A 17,687-nucleotide genomic window follows, 5' to 3' on the forward strand; every position below is an offset into this window, starting at 1 on the left:
TGAGGCCTCTGCTCTGAAAGGGTGGGGGTAGGGGGTGCCAAAATCTGTATTGTGTGGAATTGTGGAAACCTCTGGGCACAGTAAGACTACTGGGGCGATGTGTCACTTCCACATTACAACTATCAGTAATCATGCCACAGCATGGCAGAGTTCATTGCCCACAAAAAGTATTCCACAAAACCACAGTACACTAAACTAAAATGGGACAAAATCGATCAAACAAAAAATACCTCTAGCAGATCGGTGCTGTTCTGTTTACACATACTGTGGCACTTTTTAAAAAAGATTTTCAGGGCCGTCGGAGCTCGGAAGCACGAGCGTGCCCGAAGCCGCTATAAGCAGCACGGCACATTACGTAGGAATAAAAAGAAATGACAGGGCTGTCGGAGTCCTGGGATTGAAAACACAATGATTGGATAAAAAAAATGTATAGGGCGCCTGAGCTTGGAAACACGAGTGCTTACTGAAACTAGTGACAAACGACGGAAGTACGTAACCAGCACAGAAAGTGCCCGATTTCAGTAAGAAAGAAAACACAGAGCCAACACGATAACATGTCGTTGCTTTACAATCACAGCAATGGCAAATGCATTTACGGAAAGGAGTGAGTCGAGGCAAGGGGGTAATAAATGAGTCACTTCTCCAAAGAGCGTAAGTCTCGCCCACTTAATTTGCAGAAACACAGCCAGCACATGAGTAGTCCAGCCCACAGCTCGGTGCATTCAAATAGACTTCTCATTTAATGAAAAGAGTCGATTCCAAAATAGAAATCAAAGACTGGAATGGTAAACTATTTTGAGATAATAAAGTGACGGTGCAATAACAGAATGATTGGAAGAAACTCGTCTTGATGGATTTACTGAGTGCAGCTTGTTGGCATTAATGGCGGTTCATTTCCCCTCCCTCCCTCGCGGTCAAACCTCACTTTTGCATGGAAGAAAATTACAGCTGCAGCAGCTTTAGAGCATGGCTTAATGAAGTATAAACTGCCCTTTTCTCTCAGAATGCGCGAAGAGGAATTCACCTATGTGTTATTTTTTGTGGCGTACAAACCACACTGCTGCAAAATAATTCCGTTATGAAAGAGATGTCATCCAGCATTTGAAACGCGAGTGGTGACGTCCGTGATGTGCACGCGCGTCACCGCAAGTGCTACCTAGCCGGTGATCAGCTTGCTATAACGGGCATGCGCGGGCGCGCGCTCTTGTGCGCGTTCTAGCAAACTGATCGCCTGCAAAGTAGCATTTCTCAGAGCCCTACTGAAGGTCTCGGCCAAGTACAGTGCATGCGCTGGATCAGGCCGAGACCTAAAAACCGGGACATGTATTTAAAATGAACAAAAGTGTTAGAAGACCGGGACAGTTCTCTGAAAACCGGGACCGTCCTGGGTAATCCGGGACATCGGGTCACCCTACTAGAAGGGGATCCACGAAATGTTGCCATGGTCCAATGGGCGCAAAGTAAAGCTGATACGGTCAGTTTCGTAAAGGATATCAGAGTGGTGGCGACTATCAAACGCTGCCGGGAGTGCAATTCTGGTTCGATATTAGAGAAATCATCACCAAGAGGTAAGGCATGCTTGCGTTGGATCCATCCTCTCCCACAGCCACTAATGCGGTCACTAACCCATGTGCACCTCTGTGTGTCTAGCCTCCCTGCTGGTCTTGTGTCAGGCCTATCAATGATTTCTAACCTGACCAATTGTAGACTGCGGGTGGTCAACTTCAAATCTCTCCAGAAAGGTAAAACAGCTGCTGCTAACCCTCCTAAACCGCGACATCACTAGGCAATCATTTAAAGTTCAAACTGTGAAAGGTTCTTAGATGACAAGCTTGATTTCTTCTTCATGACTGAAATATGATTGAAGGACTCAACCACAGTGATTCACAAGGGAGTGGTGGCAAGTGATAATACTGAATGAATCCATCTCAATTTTCTTGGTGGTCTGGACAGTCTAACTGTTTGGCTTCACTTTCACAAACTCTCCATCAACATCTTGTACTTACGTACTGGTCAATATAAGGGTACTGCATATGAGTTTGGCTCTTTTCTACCCAATTTGTCATCTCTCACCACCCTTCACACTCCAAATGTACTTGACTCTGGCTCTATGACTGGTTCATGAAACAAGCATTATAACCAATCCATAGAGTAGCCATAGGCTGCACACGTTCATTTCTTCCTTCCCTCTGGCTTCAACCCCTTTCATCACGGCCAATGCATGGACAGAACATTCAGCTATCTTAATCTCTCTCCCACACACTATCAGTTTGTAAGCAGCTGATGGAGATCAGATACTATTGCATTGTTGGCCAAAATAAAAGACCAGAACGTGGGGACTTACCTGAATTCCACCACTTTTCATTTGGCCCCTTATCCAGAATGCAGCATCCCTAATGGTAATGCTTGGTTTGGTTCATCTCCTAGTGATCTAGTTCGTATGAAAATATTAGTACACATTTGTGCTCATCCCTTGAACCCGTGATATGCAGAGGAACTACAAAAGGCTTAATGAAGTGGTAAAGCTCTGGAAAGAAATGCCACCAACATTATTCAAAAGAAGCTAAAGCATCCAACTGTTCTTACAGCACACACAAAAAATATCAATGCAGCACATGCTTCCTGTTCTATGCAAAAAGAATCTCTTCTACAAGTAATACCACCTGAGAAATATTCGACAGTTAAAGTTTCTAAATCTTACCTGTTTTTCATCCGTTGCTATGCTTCATCACTTGTGTGATAATCTCTCCTAATTTTGGAGAGAAAATGAATCTCCGGTAGGGCACTTATATCAGCACCTTGGTATAACACTGCTTTGCATTTGGCTAAAGCAGAGTGTAAACACCTTGAGATTTTTGAGCCAGGACAGATTGGAGTACCTTGAAAAATAGAAAAAATACTATGGTCTTATCAGACGGGCCAAGGCCATTCACTACCAGGATAGAATTGGGGCAGCCTGAAAATTCTACAAAAGAACTGTTTAAAACCTATAAGGAGATCTCCTCCCTTGCAGCTTCCGCTGCGCCTGTAGCGGGCTCGGCTGAGTCATGCAATCAGATTGCGGACTATTTCTCAGAGAAAGTGGAAAAAAATTTATTCCTCTTTTCCTGGGACCGTAAAGATGGGTATGGAATTTGTGAAACAGATCGGAGGAGCTGGGGAGGGCATGAGGCTGGATAGCTTCACTATTCCCCCCTCCCTGAGCTACTCAGCAAAATCTGTCTGAGCTTTAAGTCTGGCTCGTCCAGAGATCTTGCCTCACCTAAGTTGTTGGGTGAGAGTATTACTATTCTTGAGCCCTACATAAGGTATATCTTGGAGGTTTCGGTTAGATCGCACACGGTGCCTGGTAGTTGGAAAAAAGCAACTGTCCTTCCACTTCAGAAGAAACCGAATAGTAGCCCTGACAAATTTGAAAACTTATGACCTATCTCGCTGCTGCCTTATTTTGCTAAAGTGGCAGAGAAGGTAGTAAATCAACAGCTAATGGTTCACGTCGAGGAATCTAGCCTCCTTAACCCTTCTGAATCTGGCTTCCGGGCTTTACATTCTACAGAGTCCGCACTACTCCTTACCACAGAAGTCATTAGACAGGGGGCAGATGCTGGGCAAACAATGGCCCTGATTCTGCTGGACCTGAGCGCCGCCTTTGACACTGTGGCTCATTACACCTTGCTGCAGTGTCTAAATAAGGGTGGTGTCTCAGGCCCGGCTCTAAAATGGTTGCAATCCTTCCACTCAGAGCGAAGTTTTCAGGTTAGACAAGGTGCCTATTACTCCAAGGCCATTAAATTGGAACAGGGTGTGCCACAAGGATCGGCCCGAGTCCTACCCTGTTTAACTTATACATAACCCCTTTAGCGGAGATAGCGGAAGGTTTTGGAATCAAGGTCGTGTCATACGCCGATGACACCCAGCTGGTGGTCTCCCTATCTCAGGCACCGGACACTGCAGCTTCTAATTTCAGGGCATGCATGCAGGAACTTGTCTCCTGGATGGCTAATAACTGCCTGAAACTTAATGGCAACAAAACTGAGGTGCTTGTGGTAGGAGGTGCTCCGTCGGTGTGGACGTCGGCGTGGTGGCTTTCAAGCCTGGGTCCCACTCCTATACCGTGCACCCAGGTGAAGAACCTGGGGGTACAGTTGGACTCAAATCTTTAGTATGAACTTCATACTAGATGTGTAGTGGGGGGACGAGTTTTGGAGTCCTTAAAAGCCTGCGGAAAACTATGGATCTACTCCCTATAATGGCTAGGAAGACGCTGGTGCATGCCCTAGTTACATCTCGCCTAGATTATGGTAACATACTCTATCTGGGTGCCACAGCTAAATGTTTCAGCAGACTACAGGTTTTGCAGAATGCAGCTGCACGACTGGTTCTTATGCAACCAAGGAGGGCTGCCTCCAAAAGAGCCTTGGACACTCTGCACTGGCTGCCTGTAAGGAAGAGAGTGATGTTTAAGGCACTTTGCACATGTCATTGCATCATCCAGGGCACGGGCCCTTCCTATCTGAGGAATCTTCTCACCTGGTATATGCCCGCACGGCTCCTTAGATCGAGCGGGACTGGCTTGCTGCTAGTACCCAAGGTTAAGAAGGCCAGGATGGGAGGTAGGTCCTTTCGGCTTCTGGCGGCTCAGAGCTGGAATAAACTTCCCCTGAGCCTCTGGATGGAATCATCCGAGCTGAAGTTTAGGAAGGATCTTAAAACTCATCTGTTTTCATGTTAATTACATTTTACTGATTTGGCCGAGGTTCCTCTGTTCTGCCTCCTACACTCACCCTAGCGCGGGGACACGCCGGTATGGCGTAACCAGGCGCTTTATAAATTCTTTTATTATTATTATTATAACTGATCCTTTTCATCCTTTGAGCCTGCTCCATTTTTGCCCTTCAATTTGCCCTTCCTGTGGTGAAAAGTGTTAGTTTATTTTCATCCTTGCCTTTGCAATCTCTTTTGTCAACTCTTGTATGCTTAAATTTAGTTCTTCTCCTGATCTCTGGCACGTATGAACCATGCATTTGACATATGAAATACCTACGCTCTGCATCAGGGGTCTCAGCAACCAGTCGTCTGACTCTGCGAATGGTTCTTGACCATGGAAATAAGTAATCGTTGTCCCACTGCTGGGATGAGCCATCAGTACTGAGCAACTATAGACCTATATCTTTATCTTTACTGCTGTCTGCGGTTGAAGTTGGATCAAAAGAAGCTAATTGTCAGTAGGCTTCCTTTCTTGATTAAAGCAATATCCTAGAAGGTAGTGAAGTAAGCTTGGCAATTGTTTTAGTCCAACTCTAAACCAGAGCAGACCTGCCGGCCTTCGGTATTAAACCTATTGGCAGATTTCAATACTGAGTCACATTTCACCCTTTGGTACAAACTGCATGCCCATGGAATAACATCTAAAACCTTAGGCTGGCTAACATCTGTCTTGTGAATGAACTCTGAAACCGTTTCCTTTCTCCCCATTTTTATTTTCACAATAGCTTCAGGGAGGAAGCAGACTGAATTAATAGTAACATCTTAACAAAGCAAATTTTACCTAAAACAAAGTCTTAATGGTTGGGGGTACCGTTTCCATCTATACAACCGTTAGTGGCGGCTGGAAGTAGGCAGCCCTCCTTCCGCTGCTACAGTTAGGAACACGAACGTTACTACAGCAAGTACTTATCCTTGGTCCTGCAGATCAAAAAGGTATCAAGCATTGGATTTTGTTATTTGAGAAGGCACAGGAAAACTTTGCAGATGCTTCTTGTCTCTCGTTTTGTAGGCCTGCGTCTGGATTACGCAACATTTCACGGAGTCCTTCCTGGGTATCTCCCTAAACAACTTTAGGTCATTCAGACTGATCTTCCAGAATGCAGCTGCATGTTTACAACTCGGACCTTCCTCACCGACCCTCATGTTTCTAACCTTCTCGCCAAGCTCCGCTAATTCCAAATTGCCAAACGATCATTGCTCAAAAGTTTCTGTATTTGTCATTGGTGCATAAACAACTCTGGGTCCAACTTCTTCCAGCATCTGTTCATGTTGTTTCTTTCCTCCAGAATACTTTTTTTTATTTATTTTTTTAAACCTTTTTATTAGTTACGGTCAACAGAGATACATGACATAGTTACGGTCAACAGAGATACATGACAGTCACAGCATCAACAATCCATTAAAGCATGATACTCATGGTACATTCACTAGAGAAGCATTAATTACACAAGGGCTGGTACATCACTTTTAGGCTGGCCATCAATACATTCCCCAGTAATCTGCAGTGCGGGGAGATCCGAGTCACCGCACTCCTCCTACATAGTCACGGTCATAAGGGGTGTGGAGCCCACAGTACTCTCGTATACAGGTGTATCGCCATTCAAGGGGGAGAGGGGCATCGAAACCCCCCGACCTACGGCAGTTTCAGTTCTTACTAGTCAACCGGCAACGTCACTGTGTATAGTGGTGTGTCACATGTTAGTCAAGGAGAGGTGGCCTCCCCCGTCACCCCAGTAAGCTTTCAGTGTATAGGCAATAGGAGTGTAATGTGTCAGAAAACGGTGCACAGTGTTCAACCGTGCAAGTGCCATTGCTAACGACGCGCAGTCACAGGATTCAATGTGTATGTCTACCCCCTGCCGCCCCACTGGTGTAGGATATCTGGAGGACCAGAAAGGTGTGTATTGTAAGGAGCAGCACATGCCCTGCAAGTGTCCCAGAGCCCCCAGCACTACTCCAGCATTAAGCCCACCACCCCTGTCCAAGCAGGGGGGGCTAAGTTGCCACCCATTGTGCGATATGTAGTATGGTAAGTGTATTACACAACATCCGCTCGCTCAGGGGCCAGTTGACAGACCTTCATCCCCAGAGGAGTCACTGTGAGTCGCCTGAGACAGCCAATAAACCTGTAAAGGGGACCAAAAATCACTGGGCCTACAGCGGGCGGGCAGTAATTCCGCATAGACGCCATGTTGGTCTTGGCAGTACGTGAGGTCGTCCAGCCATTCCTTAAACTTTGGTGCCCTGCCTCTCCCCCATCTGCAAGCGATCGTCCTTTTAGCCAGCAGCAACGCGATATCAACAAATCTACGGTCCGCCTTGGGTACATCCTTGGTATACCCCAGCAACATCACCACCGGGTTCAGAGGAAGAGGACCAGCAATCATGACTTGGATTGCAGCATGCACCTGCGCCCAGTATGCCTGTATCGCACCACACTCCCAGGCCAAATGAAGGAAACCCACGCCTTCCGCCCGGCACCGTGCGCACCTATCGTCCTCAGAGAGGTGAAAACGTAGCTTCCGGACTGGAGTGTAGTAATATCTTTGTACAAACTTGTAATGAATGATTTTCAATCGGCAGCTGGAGGATATGTTAGCTGTGACCGAGCAACAATATTTCCACTGCTCGTCAGTGAGGTTGTCACTTAGTTCAGAGCTCCAGTCGACCCGCGCTTTAGACAGAGCCGGTGGGCGCTGCTCACGGATGGCAGCATACAGTTTAGACACCAAGTGCCTGCCATCCGACACCAGCAACACATGCAAAGGCAGCACTGTCCCCGGCTCCTCTGGGAAGTTAGGGAGTATGTCCCGCATACCCTGACGAAGTCTAATATAATAGAACACCTCCATCGGTGTCGGGGGACCAGTCCGAAATATCTGATCCTTGGTACGGAACAGCCCATCCTGGAACAAGTCACCCCACGTAGTAAGGTGAACGCGTTTGCACATGGTCCGAAACCCATTTTCCAGTAATAGCGACAGCTTCGGGTGATACGCAAGGGGCATTGTCGGTGAATAGAGCATGGGCACTCCAAGCAGTCTAGTCACTCTCCTCCAAGAGTCAATAGTGCAAGTGACAGTGGTAGCAGGCGTCTCAACATCACCAAGCAGTCCCATAAGCATGCCCTTGAGCGGGAGCGGATGGACTATCCAATCCTCGGCAGCAACCTGCGGCAGGAAGGGGGCGGGGTGAACCCAGTGATATGCGTGCTGCGCTTGATCAGGTACATCGAAACCGCCCCTGTCATATGGCTGTGTCAGGACCGTCCAGCTAAGGCGCGGTTGTTTCCCGCCCCAAAAGAGGCGAAGCAGCTCAGTTCGAAGCCTCTTAAAAAAATAGGGTCCCGGGTAGTAGGGAATGTTCTGGAATAGGTATAGGAAACGCGGAAGGATGACCATTTTTATCAGGGAGGCTCTGCCTGCCATCGAGAGCGGGAGGGCCAACCAGCGGGTCACATTGTCTTTTTTTTTTTTTTTTTTTTTTTTGATATCCTCATTTGTGTGCATAGCTCCAATCTATCAAAACCGAGAAAAAGAAACCACCACAGAGCAAAAGAGCCAACTGGTCATGTACTGTGCCAACTCAGCTTATAGCTGGTAAGGGGATGTGTCTAACGAGAGTCAAGGCCGGTTCCCTACAGCACAAAATACAGTGACCAATCTTGAACTCGCTTAGGATGGTACCTCAGTTGATAGTGCCCGAATCATCGAGACCCCGTTGGAATCTAGACTATTAATCTTGATAGCCAGAATAGGCATTGCTCACATTAATCATAGGACCTGGGGAAAAAAAAAAAAAAAATAAAAAAAAAACCCAGGTAAGATCACAACTAACCAAGCATTGCCCAAAATGCTCTAGTATTCGGATTTCCTACCCTGGCAAGATCAAGTTTTGAAACTTGGAGGAGTGATGTTCGCCATTCGTACACCGTAGGTGGTAGAGCATCCTTCCAGTGTCTACATATCTCCCTACGAGCCGCAAGGATGGAATAGAATATCAGTCTAGTTGCTGCGTTGTGGGTATTATTTCTCAGACCAAAAATCACAAGAGCGAGGTCTATGGTAATGTGTTCACCCACATAATGCGACAGCTTATCGTTAATAGCTTCCCAATATTCTGATAAATTCGGACAATCTAAAAACATGTGTGTATCCGTGGCTGCGGTTAACCCGCATCTAGGACATGAAACTGGACCTGTTAATGAGAATTTTGTTAGCCTGTGAGGAGAATAGTATGCCCTATGCAAGGTAAAGAGGTGGTTCCGACGGAGCCACGATGGTTTAACTAAATCCCAAAGCAATGAACAGGAAGTAGTCCAGAGCTTTTCCACATCAAGACCTGGCATTAATTCTGACCACAAATTGGTTGGTAATTGAAAACTGACATCTATTTCGTCTAGTATTTTGTTATACCATCGCGAGGTTTCTTTTTTTACCACTGGGCTGTCTAATAAAGAGGTTACCAAGTCACTAAGGCCGCCTATAGGTTGTTTGTTACGTCGCATTGGTTGACTGTTATATGACTGGGCCCAACTGAAAATCTGAATATATTTAAATCTTGACAGTTCAGGGCCTACTTTGTTAATAAGATAGTCCCATGGAAGTAAAGCCCCATCCATGAACAAATCATCCCAACAATGAATACCAGCTTCTATTAAGGGGTTATTAAGGGCATCTGTTGTCCATAAAGGAGGGGCAGGTAAGTTCCATATCGGAGCCCTTGCTGAATAATAACCAATCTTTATAGCTTGTCTAACTTTGTACCAAGTAGATACACAGCTTTTTAGAACTTTCAATTTGATCTTTTTAAAGAATTTTGGGTCACTGAATTTAAACAAGAAACCGGCATGATTAACTCCTTCACATTCCAATAAGGTAGAGAAAAGAGGTCCCATCCCAATAGATAACGGAGTTTTAAGCAACATACGCATGTGCGATAGCTGGAAAGCCCATGCGTATATTTGAAGATCTGGACCAGCCAGCCCTCCCTTCTCCCTCCGCCGTCTAATTTTTTTCCACGAGATTCTGGCACTTTTATTATTCCAAATAAAGCTGGTAATAGCACTCTGTAGTTTAGAAATTAGTTTTGGGTCAAAATGAAGTGGAATTGAATTAAATAAAAAAGAAACTTTTGGTAAAATACTCATCTTCACCAAATTAAGCTTACCCAGAACAGAAAGCGGGAGATGAGACCAATCTCTCATGAGTTTCCTACACTCTGCAGCTACTTTGTTAAAGTTAAGAGAAGCAATTTCATTGATATCTTCAACTATATTCACACCTAAATAACGAATTTGGCTTTTTAATGTCACATTATTGTTAACACTGTTACAGTTCCAAAACATTGCCTCTGTCTTGAGAGCATTGATCTCATACCCTGAGACTTTCCCAAATATATGTGCATGTTCAACTATTTCTGGGTATGTCTCTTCATAATCTGTGGAAAAAATCATAATATCGTCTGCATACAATGCCACCTTCTTATCCCAGCCACCATAAACAAAAGGTTTAATTCGTGTGTTGTCCCTAAGAGTCTGAGCAAATGGCTCTATATATATGTCAAAAAGAAGGGGGGACAGGGGGCAACCCTGTCTGGTTCCTCTCATAACCTTGAAAGGTTCTGTCAAACCTCCATTGATTAGCAGTGAAGTAGAAGGATTACGATATAACAGTTCTATCGTCCTCCGAAATCCATCCCCAATGCCAAACCTCTTCAAGGCCTCCGATAGGTACAGCGGGTCACATTGTCGGTCAGTTGCGAGATAGCCACGCCATAATTTAGCCGGATCGTGTCCTCTTTATTGAGCGATATCTCAATGCCTAAGTATCTCAGGTCAGAGTCACATCACTCTAAGGGGTAGTCTAATGGAAATTGGGTAACCGAGGCCGTGAGGGGGAAGAACTGCGATTTCTGCCAGTTAATGTGCACTCCAGATATGCCGCCAAACGCTATAAATTCTCTCAGGAGTGGGTTAAGGTGTTGTTGTGGGTGCCACACATACAGCGTAACGTCATCTGCATAAAGGGAGATCCCAATCTGCCGTTGGTTACAGTTAAAGGCGCTGGCCTTATGTAATTGCCGGATCCGGCATGCCAGTGGTTCAATTGCCAAGGCAAAAAGCAGGGGTGACAGGGGGCAGCCCTGTCTGGTCCCTCTTGTGATCGGCATTTGGGCAGAGAGCACCCCATTAATGATGACCCTGGTGACTGGAGAAGTGTAGAGTAGTTTCACCCAAGCAATGAATATCCGAGGGAAACCCATCCTGTCCAAGATGGCCATGAGATAGCCCCACTCCACTGAATCGAACGCTTTGGTGGCGTCCAGAAACACAGCAGCGACTGGTAGCTCAGGCGCTATGGTGGGTATAAGGGAGAACAGTGTACGAAGGTTATACGATGTGGCTCGCCCCGGGACAAATCCCGATTGGTCTGGCAGCACCAGGGTAGTCATGAGCAGGGACAGAGTAGTCGCTAGCACTTTGGCAAGTATTTTTGCGTCACAATTTAGCAGCGAGAGGGGTCTATAGGCGTCGGGATCAACCAGATTTTTCCCTGGTTTCAGAAGGGAGGTTATCGCTACCTCCCTCATTGATCCCGGCAGAATCCCCACCTCAAGCGACTCTTCAAAGACTTCCTTCAGCACCGGTGCCATGATGTCTATGTAGCACTTATAGAATTCGGCCGGAAGGCCGTCCAGCCCCGCAGCCTTGCCATTGCTGAGGGACATGATCGCTTCCCTGATCTCATCTAGTTCAAAAGGACAACCTAGGAATGCCCTGTCGCCGTCACTCAGCCAACATAGCGCTATGTCATCCAGGAAGTTCCCGAACGCCACCTCGCCCTCCTGCTGTGTGGAATACAACTGTTTGTAGTGCTGCAGGAAGGTGTCCTGAATTCTCCCAGTATCCCGATAGGTCCCGCCTTCGCCATCAGTGATTTCTAATATGTGGGTGGCATGGCGCCGGTGTCTCGTGAGCGCCGCGAGTACCTTTCCCGGTCGGTCCCCCTCGCAATAGCGCCTAGCAGTCCAGTACTTGCCTCGGAATTTCACCTCTCTAGCAGCCTCTTCCTCAAAGGACGAGAGTTTGGCCCTGAATTCCTCCGCCAGGTCAGGGCAAGGATTTCTGACCATCTCCGCCTCTATCGCTTTAAGCTCTAATTCAAGTTTAGACAACGTGCGCACTATGTCCCTGAGTATACCACAACTCTTAGAGATCGTGACGCCCCTCACAGTCACTTTAAAGGCTTCCCAAATCGTTTCCACCTTATCGACCGACCCCTTATTCCTAGGGAAGAACGCTTCTATCTCCTCACCGAGTTCATGTTTAAAGACAGGGTCAAGCAGGGCAGAGGGGAAGAGCCGCCACGGCGGGCGCACTCTGGCATATCCAGGCAGTTCCAATACAGCCAGTACAGGGCAGTGGTCTGAGTAAGTGCGAGGTAGATGTTTCACCTGAACGACGCCCCCAGCTAGACCTCGCGAGACAAAGCAGTAGTCAATCCTCGCCCATGAGCGTGCGTGCGCAGTGAAATGCGTGCCCTCCCTAGACGCTGGGTGTGTGTGCCTCCAGCTATCTAATAGGCCTGCCTCCTTTAGTATACCTTGAAGAGTGTCCCGAGCTTTCGTGTTGTATTACCCACTACCATCTGACCTATCCGCCCCAGGATTCAGTGACAGGTTGAAGTCCCCCCCCAGATAATGTGTGTAGCGTCGGTCTCCAATACATGTGCCCACAATGTTAGAAAGAAACCGGGAGTGTCGATATTGGGTGCGTAGCAATTTACAAGCATAATCACATCAGTGCCCAACCTGCCCCAAAGGATCACATACCTCCCCTCAGTATCCTCCCTCGCACCCAACTTTTGGAAAGTCAGCATTTTATTGATCAGAATAAGCGTACCCCTCGAGTAAGTGGAATAAGAGGAAAACTCCCTCACAGATGCCCATCTACTTGCAAACGTAGGGGCGCTACGTGGGTTTAGGTGGGTTTCCTGAAGCATCGCTATCTGCACATGATGCCTATCCAAATATGTAAGTACATTTCTGCATTTCCTGGGGTCATTAAGGCCCCGAACATTCCAGGAGATTACGGAGACATTACTCAAGGCGACATCACCCATGCTCATCATCGCATTTCTGAAAAAAGCCCACGGCCAGTGCCCCAGCCCTCATTCGGAACGTACCAGTTACAAGTCTCTCTGCTGTTCGGAACATTCGCATCCTCCATCCACTAATGCTTACGCATAGCTTGACATCGATCTCCGCATACATGCCATGTTCATCTCCCGCAAAACTGCCTCTTGGCTCAACAACGCATACCCCAACAGTCATACTCCCTCCCACCCCCCACGTGCAACAACACCATCCCCTCGCACCAAGTCCTCCCCCCTCCCACTAAAGCAACCCAAACTTGCCAGTACCATATTCCCACCCCCCAACCCGAACCCCGTACTCAAGAACCATAGAAGAACTGTGTGGGGAATCCCCTACTGGGGGCATCAGAGGTACACACCAATACACCTCGACCATCCCATCCTGCCCCGCACAGGTCATACGGGAACAGTCAGAGTAGGGGGGGTGGCGCCTGGTATACATTACCCCTGCAGATCAAAGCCTGTCCATCATACCAACGTCTCTCGCGGCACCCTCCCCAGTTGGAGAAGATGCTAGATAAGTCAAGTGAGCCGTCCATGCATCTGCTGCGGCCCACACCTCCCCCAATATTGCCGCCATTCTGGACTTTCCAATAACAACCTCAACCCTGGAGTACATTGTTCGGCCTGTCCGCCATTCCACAGCCAGTCCACTCAGTGATGATACTACAATCCAGTTCCTCAACCCAGATCAGGACAACCAAGGCTAAGACAGGCCACAGGATTCAAAACGAGCACCAGTAGATCAACGGGAGGGCAACCAGCCAGCAACAGAGAGGCTATCTCATTCCTCAGCGTTCTCCTCTTGTTCTCCGTCCGCATCTCCATTTTCCGCGTTCCGTATGTCTCTTCTGGTAGCTCGGAGTTTCTTGATGTAGTCCTCCACCTGCTGCGGATTAGTGAAAAAATGTTGTTTGCCCTGATGGGTCACTCGTGCCGGGTAGAGGAGTGCGTAATCCACCTGCATGTCCCTTAACTTTTTCTTCACATCCAAAAACTTCTTCCGCTGTTCCTGCACCAGAGGCGTAAAGTCCGGGTACACCGAAAAGGGTACACCATCGCAAGACAAGTTGTGATTCATCTGAGCTGCTCGTAGTGCCGCATCGCGGTCGCGGTAGTTAAGCAATCGGGCGATGATAGGCCTCGGCTGCGCCCCCGGCTTGGGCACTGGACCCAGAGAGCGGTGTGCTCTCTCGACGATGAATTGACCAGAGAAGGCCTCCCTGCCCACTGCAGCCACCAGGATTTTCTCTACATATTCCTCCATGCGGCCAGTGTTGGTGGATTCCGGCACACCCGTGACGCGAATGTTATTGCGCCTACTCCTCGCCTCCAACTCCTCATTCTTTGCCACTATCACACGTAGTATATTGTCCATTCTGGAGAGGCGCGCATCGTGGGATGCCGAAGAATCCTCCGAGGCAGAAATACGTCTCTCTGCCTCCGTCAGTCGTTCCTCGTGGACCTCTAGCTTCTGTACGACCCCATCCATCCTGGAGGATAGGCGGTCCACCTTATCCACTATCTGGCGAAGCCCTGTCTCATCTCTTCCAGCATTATTCTCATCTCAGGGGCCATGGACGTGGAGGGGGGCTCAGTGCCCGATGGTTCGTGGGCCCCGCCAGTGCCAGTCGTGCCTCGCAGCTGCTTCTTGGGGGGCGCAGGCTCAAAAGATCAAAAGAAAGCTTAGGCTGCTTATTATCGTTTTTCCCCATTGTGCTCCACCTGTAGGGGCCCGAGGTGCCCAGCGATAGGCGATCAGTGTGGCTCTCACTACCCCTCGACAAACCTCTGTGCATTCGCGCCCCCCTGTACAGTGATTGCGCCGGTGGCAGTGCCCTCCGCGTGTGGAGCAGGTCAGCAGCGACAGAGCGACTCCCCCACTGCAAAGCGTCTTAGCTGTGATGACCAGGGCCGGCCGATATTGCTCTCGAGGGGGGTGATGCCCCAGCTGGCCACGTGTTGTGGGTGGCGGGCAACGTCGTGCCGGTGAGGAGTGAACAATGTCCGCGCTCAAGAAGCCCTGGGGGGGTGGTGGTGGGGGGGGGGGGGGTGGCAGGGGGAGGGAAGGCCCAGCGCACCACAACCGGGTAGCAACACTCACAGTCCGATCCCAGTCTGCGGCTCCCAGTGGACTCACGATGCTCCTCGACCCCCAGGCTCAGGAAGCAGCAAGCACACAAAAGGATCAGTGGCACCGCCGGTAATCCGCCGTGAGAGGCCGGGGTCCCGGCCAAGCACCTCCCGTTTCAGGCGACAGGTCACAGCTCCACACGCCCTCCCAGCAGGATTCAGGGCCGCCGTCCAGCACCACCACACGTCCCAGCCATAGGAGGGGACAGACTCACCACCGCCGTCGCCTTCCGATCTCCGGCAGGTCCTGCACCCCCCGGGTAGGTCACTGCGTCTCTGAGGCCCACCTGCCTCGTGACAAGTACCGACCTCGCGTGGCTCGGCGCGCCGGCTCTCGCACCACTACTTCTCTGCAGCGCGTCCCGGTCGGTGGTCTCAATCTGCTAATTCCGGCGCCGGGCATCGGATCGTCCCCAAATTTGGACAGGGACTGCAGGACAGGAGGGCCCACGCTCGCCAGGAGTTTCAGGCGATAATCCGCAGGCAATCAGGAGATATTCAGGATGGAGCTGACCAGGCAGCCAGAGCCTCACTAAGGTGCGGCCATTAGCTCGTGCGCCCTCTAGCGCCCCTCTTCTTTCCTCCAGAATACTTACATCTTACAAAGCTTCTTGTGAAGACCAATATAATAAATTCCCAAAAGGGGAGATGTTTTTTTTTTGGTCTGGCTTTTAGAAAACCTATTGTGGAAAATACCAGACCACTATTTACCTTCTCGTCAATCTCACTTCCGTCCTTCTTGTTTGATGGCTTTCCTTCATCCTCTTGCATATGTCCTTCTCCTGAAGCATAGCTTCTTTATCATCATGACTTGTATCATTCCACTACCCACATGCAGCAAACTATTTTTTTCTTTTGCCTTCAGCATTCTATGGAAGTACAAGTGTTTCCTCACTCTGCCCCCTCCCCAGCGCTCTCCAGGTTGAAAGCTCGTCAGTTGCTACAACTCAAAACTTTTTTGTCATTTTGTTTTATTTAACTGACCTCCTCTGTGCACCTTCTTCACAGTTTCTCTTTCCAATTGGTTACATTTAGTTTGCCCCTCACTCCACTGTTGCTCATCCACCACTCCCTGTCGTGTAAGTATTACAAACCTTTTCCCCCCTTTTTTGGAGGCCCTCCGACTGCAATTTGATGTTGGGTTGATACTTTCGAAAAGCAAACAAAATAGTTAGTAAGTCACATTTATGCTCATCTGCCATGACGCTGGGCATGGTAGTGCCACGGCTCGAGCATGCACACACATCCTTTTTGTTTGCGGATGTAGTTCAGCTTTAGCAATAACGGTTTTCTTTTTGCCAATGATAAACAGCATCAGCAGAAAGCTTCAGCAATTACTTGCGTGTTTTTTTGCTGATGCTGAAAAGCACTGCTAAAGCCAATAGGTGTACATTCACAAATCCAAAATGCAAGACCTATTGGCGATGTCAATGCTTGTTCCTACATGAAGCCCATCATTGAGTACTCAACAAATTGCTCAGAAAATAGTTTTTATCTGCAGTTTGAATTGACTCGACATGAACGTACATTGTTGATTACCTTACTGTCAAGACATTCTAACGTGTAATCACATGCTTCAGAAATATTCAAACTAAATGTTAGGAAATGATAAGTGCTTAAGTGGACAAATTACTGTGTGTATTTTCTAAAAGTGGATGAAGTTGCTGAGTCATGGGAGGCAAGCGTATGAAAGAGTTTGGAGGCAGTGTTAGGATAAAATGCATAACCTTCGGTTTTTATCCTTCCTTCTCTCCCCACTCCCGATTCGGAAGTGATACAATTTGCTCCAAGAGAAAAGTAATGAGGGGTTGTTCTAAAAATGTTTTGGGTATATGAGTAATTACTGTTTTGGTCACTATTATTATAATAACCATTTTCAGATCTATTTACAAAAATGATCTGAAAATGGTCGAAACAAAGACAATTTCAGAAGAATTTTTACTGCCAAACTTACCATTTTTAAAAACTCAAGTAATTCTTTCAATCACGTCTTTGATCGATTATGCAATATTTAATCATCAATATTGCTAGCATGTCTGTTTTTGCTGTGGTTCTCCAGATATTATCTTATTGTCAACAATTTGAGTCGTTCATCCTGCAGTAGGTATTGTACTGCTTAGGGCCTGATAAAACCAAACACAAGCTGTGTCTATTACCTGATCACAACAGCATGATAGGTAATAGGATTGACAGGTCAGTATGCAGCTGGGTGAAGGGAAGCCTGCAGAAAGCTAGCTCGCACAACCCATTACAGTGGGTCAGAACAGAGTGTTGCATCAAGTTTAAATGGACTATCAAGAAAATGAAGCCAATCTGTCTCACTGCCCAAGCTGATATCATCAAACAAAATAACATTCTAGATCTCCTACTTTTGGTGATTGATTGGTAGCAAGGAAGGACAGGAAATAGGGAAGATGGTACTTACCTTGATAACATCCGTTTGTAGCGTGTAGCTGTACAGCACTGTATATTCACATGCTTTGCATACTCCTGTCATCTAGTTTTGGCTTGAATGTTTGCAACTTATTTTTCTTCGAACAGGTCTCTCGAGTCACCAGTTTTATGGTATCTCCTCCTTATACCGCACTGCCCATCAGCAACAAAACCATTTTAGGTTATTTTTAGTGCAGT

This window comes from Lissotriton vulgaris, chromosome 5 (assembly GCF_964263255.1).
Source record: "Lissotriton vulgaris chromosome 5, aLisVul1.2, whole genome shotgun sequence".
Classification (NCBI taxonomy): Eukaryota; Metazoa; Chordata; class Amphibia; order Caudata; family Salamandridae; genus Lissotriton; species Lissotriton vulgaris.